This window comes from Etheostoma cragini, chromosome 15 (assembly GCF_013103735.1).
Source record: "Etheostoma cragini isolate CJK2018 chromosome 15, CSU_Ecrag_1.0, whole genome shotgun sequence".
Lineage (NCBI taxonomy): Eukaryota > Metazoa > Chordata > Actinopteri > Perciformes > Percidae > Etheostoma > Etheostoma cragini.
In genome coordinates, this window is record NC_048421.1 from 2,051,939 (window position 1) to 2,057,391 (window position 5,453).

General features: G+C 40.5%; 1 protein-coding gene across 1 annotated transcript in view; it reads right to left on the reverse strand.

The window, feature by feature from the left end:
* Positions 1–141: 141 nt before the first annotated feature.
* The window catches only part of si:dkeyp-69e1.8 (uncharacterized protein LOC100001340 homolog), a 15,551-nt gene continuing 10,239 nt past the window's right edge, over positions 142–5,453 (reverse strand). The window contains exon 4 of the mRNA XM_034894589.1: positions 142–339. The gene's annotated coding sequence lies outside the window, so the exon portion shown is untranslated. The remainder of the gene's footprint in view (positions 340–5,453) is intronic.

Sequence of the window (5,453 nt, forward strand, 5' to 3'; positions counted from 1 at the left end):
CTAGCCAGTCAGGAGCAGAGTATGAGGGCCCTGACAGTACCTAGGTAAGGACTACTAGCCAGTCAGGAGCAGAGTATGTGGGCGTGCTATGCTAGCAGCTAGGTGAGCATTATAACGTGTGTTACAAAGTGACTCATGTTCGTCTCTGTAGTGAAGGCTGGACTACAGTAGAGCTGTTTGGAGCAGTTTGTCAACAGTGTCTTCTGTTGGAGACGGTAAGTCCCTTTGGGGGTGATATTTGGGTTTTTCCACTTTGTAAACCTGTAACATGCACAACAAGAGGTATAACACAATAAAGGAAAGGGAAAAAGCCCAAAAACATAATATGAGCAATTCAAGTCTATTACAAGTAATATTCTAAAAGGTGACTTTAACTTCTACCAAAGTAACTTTTGGTTAGAAACATTTACTTTTACTCAAGTATTGCTTTCAAGTAGGCCTACTTTATGCAAGACTGCAAATACCTTAAAAACATGTAGCTGCCGCCCTCCTCCACCCGCACGCCTCCACTCATCCCAGACACCGCCTTTGAAACGTCCCACAGTAGGCTAATGTGCCGGGCTGTTAGTCCCCGACCTTACCCTCCTACTCGCTGTTCATCAGCGCCTTGGCAGGAGACCCGGGTCCAACTGGAACTCATTTAAAGTCATCTGATTTTGACATGTCTCCATTGGGTATTAGTTAAGCCCGAGCTTTTTTTTTTTTTGCTGGTTTCCAAGTGACAGGACGTATGTTAAGGTTGTAAGAGTGAAAAGAAATGACACAAATGTGGCGACCATATTTTAGAATTCCCTTTAAACAGACAGATGACGGCAGGGCGTGCAAAACCTGAACCAGACCTCACAACGTTATCCAAGCCTTAAGTACACAGATCCAAAATGTCCTTTTTTTCGTATCTGTCATCCTATTCAATTCAATTCAATTTCATTTATAGTACCAATCTACGGGAAGACAACACGAGGGTTAATCGTTGTATGTAAAGCTCTTTGAAGCGCCCTGTTGCTCAAATGTGCAAATAAAGCTGCCTCGCCCACCCGTCCCCCGCCGACACATCCCTGATAAATGTGCAAATAGTTTTTCTGTTGTATTTTTTCAGTTTTAGCGATTTTTTTAACATGCAAAAAAAGTTCAGACTCAGTGTGCAAGGAGCTTTACTCCTCTTCCTCATCCTCCTCCTCCTCTGTCTTTTTATTCTCCTAGTGTCTTTCCATGAGAGAACTTCCTCCGTCACATCTGGACAGAGTTCAGGTGTGAGGGGGGGAAAGGTGATTCTCACGCTGGCTGGTTCACCCAGAGCAACTCCACTTAGCCTACATCCAGTTCTAAGCTTATTTTATTTATATGCGTAGTTTAGCAAAGTGCTCCAAAGACAAAAAACAGCATAAAACACACATAAGATACACACATCATGCCACTTCCGATCCCTAAAAGCAGTCAGCGAGTGGCCCTCAAGTAGCCCACATGTTGACTGTACATTTGTCTTTCAACCTCATTTGTATCAAATTATATGTAAGTTTTTAGCTAAAAAGGCAGAAATTATGAATTATTTTGACTAATAGTTAAGATCAGAGGATGTTATGTCAAAGTTTAGTCCGGATGCTGTTTTGAAACCATTAAAAAAAATATTTCAAATGCTATAAGATTAAATAAAACCCCCCAAAAAATCAATGAAAGTAATCATTAACTTTACCTGAAGACCACTGTATGCAATCATCCACGTTATTTTTGGGCAATTTGGTTGAAAGAAATCTAATATTTCTGATATAAAACACATTAAAACGGGTCAATTTGACAACACAAGGGTTAATTGTTTTTAACCCTTGTGTTGTCGTTGTGTCTGTAACTTTTCCAGCTAAGTGAGTTGCTCAGTGTCCAAAGCAAATGTCTCCTTAGGGAGACCAATAAAAGTACTTTGACCTTGACTTTGACTTTGAGCCCTAACCTCAGCAGCTGTGTGTGATTTGGTATTCTTGTTGTCTGTGGGGCGTCTTTCCTGTTGTATTTTGTGTTCCTGTCCGTCCCTGCACCTTGTTCCGTGGCGGAGAGCCTGAGGATGGAGCTGCTTCACGTCAGCTGCAGTGCTTCGACATCTGAATGTACAATCAGAGTCATGTGAGACGACAGAGCGGATGACGTGCAGATGTTTTCTCTTTCCGGTGTTTAAAGGTTTGGGAGATAACATCTCTGTCTTTGTTTTAGAGTCCATCAAAATATTTTAGAGCAATTTAATCTTGTCACCTATTCTTTATTTCGGAGACACTGTAACCCTTGATTTGGTGTTGTCCTCCAGTCCTTCTTAACTGGCAACATGTTCTCTTGGGTTCTTGGGTTAACCCTCATGTGCTCCTCGGGTCAAATTGATCCGTTTTCCTATATCAATGTTCTTTTTAATTCCCCCAAATAACATGATTGATTCCACACAACGCTCTTTAGCAAGAACACATCTCTACTTTCATTAATTTTGGGGCGTCTTATTCAATTTTATAGCATTTGGAAAACATATTGAAGTGTTTTTGAAATAGTATTGAGTAAAAGTTGACATATTCCAGTCTGTGATTATCATCAACATCCATTCCTTTAATTTTAGTCTCAATAATTCCTAATTTCTGCTTTTCTAACTCAAACATTAGGTAGAATTTCCTATAAATGAGGTTTATTGAGCATAGATTCAAAAAAATAACTGTCTTACTCAAGTTAATAAGTTAGTGTTACGTAGTGTTGAAAACGTCACAAAAGTGACAAACACGAATAAAGAGCGTCAACAAAAGTGTTGAGACGTTTCGCAACCGGTGGAAATTAGGGGGGTGGGGCATCCCAAATATCGATAACATCGTTGAGATTTGATAGGTTGGTATTTATGCATGGAAGTGTCCAACTGTATTTAACCATTCTCAGGGAGCTTTGGGGACAGGGTCTGGGGACACTAGGGTGCAGGAATAGATCAGAGTGTGTAAAACTAGTGGAAGTGTCTCACAAATAAGGTGTCCTCTTTAAAGGTAACCCTGTCTCACAGAACTAGATCAACTGACCGGTGCAGGACGATAAGACTGTAAGACGCAGTTATTCTGATGTTCATTGGTCGCTCCTGGGTGGACATCCGTGTGTGTCCAGAAGCATGAAAACAAATGTCAATTCGCCGAATTCAACGTTGATTGATCAAACCAGTGTAATGAGATCGATACTTACTACGATCGATACTTACGATACTTGTTTCAGTTTCTCTCCAGTGTGCACTGCTGCCCCCCCCCCACACACACACACACACACACACACACACACACACCCCTTTGTGTTTTGATGTTGTACCGTCACATGACTCAGCGGCGCCAGGCAAACAAGCAAGCAACCAGCTATGGAAAGCCAGGCCCGGCGGTGGCCAGCAGCACACACACACACACACACACACCTACACACACACACACACACACAAGCAGGACAGAGACAGAGACAGAGCAGATGAATAGCCGAGAGGAAGAGGAGCACCACGTGGCCATGTTTTCGACAAGCTGTATAATTTGTAAAAAGGCTGTAAGATACAGCGGTCACACAACACTTTATACAATTTATCTGTCCTGAGTTTTAACTTATTGATGTTATTAATTAACTTATTAACAACACACATGTAAAATCACAAAAAACACTTAGGCTAAAGGCCATGAAAATTACTCCTCCTTCGTTTTTAAAAAGTATCAGTACCAGCGATGCTGGCCCTGTATTTACTTGTTGTTTACATGTTTGAGTATCGCACACCACTAAAAACAACTGTCCCCCGCAAAAGGTAGGAACTAAAGTTACAGGACTCTAAAGTTCCTACCTGGCGTTGTTTCGTTTTGAGAGTTTCAGCCAAAGGAGACATGTAAGCCAAAGTAGCAACGCTGAATCAATGATGGTAAAGTTATGTAATAAAAAAAAAAAAAAAGCAAAGATGCATTGTCTACAGTAACTAAGGTTACAACGCTTTAAATCAGTGATTTCCAACCAGGGGTCTCTGGTAAGAAAGAAAACAACAGGAATCACGATTTGTTTAATGTAGCCCATATAGAGCTGCTTTAAACCAATCTATTAGTCGACTGATCGATCAGTTGATTGACAGAAAAATCAGTGCCAATATTCGATTATTTGTTAAAGTACTTTTCCATGCACACATGGCAGAACATGCTTTTTTCAATCCGCTCAAATATGGAGATTTTAAATTGAATATTTCTGGGTTTTGGACTGACTTTGAGAAACTGGGATTGACCTTTTTCACTTTCTGACATTTCAAAGACCAAACAATTAATCAATAAAATAATCTAACTTTTTTAAATGAAGTTAATAGTTTGTTTGATCCCTAAAAAATAAATATATACTGTATGTATATATATCTATATCAATATACAGATATATAAATATACAGCACATATCGAGTCAGCTACAACACCTGAACACCAGGTTGCAGTTAACATGCAGTTAGCCACAAGTAGAGTGGAGGTAGCATGGTGCAGATTGTTGGGGGGGGGTCAGATGAGTCTGGGCATTCAAAACCTTAAGATTGACATCACCTGGTCTTTCCAGACCACGACTGAGAACAATCCATGACGCTGTCAGGGCTCTGCATGCTATAAACTCTGCAGGGGGCCCAAACTTCTGCAGACGCCATTTTTTAGATTTATTTTATTTTGAAAGTGTAAATGATGGAAATAAATCCTTATGTGCAAAATTCTTTATGCACATAAATACACATTTTTACCTGGAGTGCCCTAACTTTCGAGGCCCAATGTATCTACGAGTAACAGATAAATACTTCTGTTACTAACCACTGGGCCAAACCGACCAAAACACTGACAAAAACACACTGTAAAAATGTTCTAAATGGTTAAAAGTGTTAAATAACATTTAAATCCATTCAAATGGACACATGGAACAGAGGACTGGTGGAGGTGATGCAGACGTAGGCTTCAGTTGATCTGACACGCTGTGAGGGCCCGCCTGGAGACAACAAGGTGGACAACCACTGCTTTTAAATTTTGTTTTTAAATCTCATATTCGGGATAGTGTTAAAATAGTTCTACGATACATTTAGACAACTTCTAAATCCCATTATGTGCACTGTGATGATTTAATTTAAAACATATACATAAATACTATTTTTTACTATTTCACATGCTATCACTGTGATTAGTTTTGTGGGATATTCTGGCCAACTTGTTGCAGAAAATCCACGTTGTGCACGCACACACACACACACACACAAACACACAAACACACACACACACACACACACGGATGGGGCAAGCATTGCTTCATAAACAACTGCAGCCACACACGCGGCTCACGCTAAGAAGGAACATAAAAAACAGCTCTAATGGGAAAAAGATGAGAGGGCTCGCAGTGAGCACACCCAGAGAGAGAGAGAGAGAGAGAGAGAGAGAGAGAGAGAGAGAGAGAGAGAGAGAGAGAGAGAGAGAGAGAGA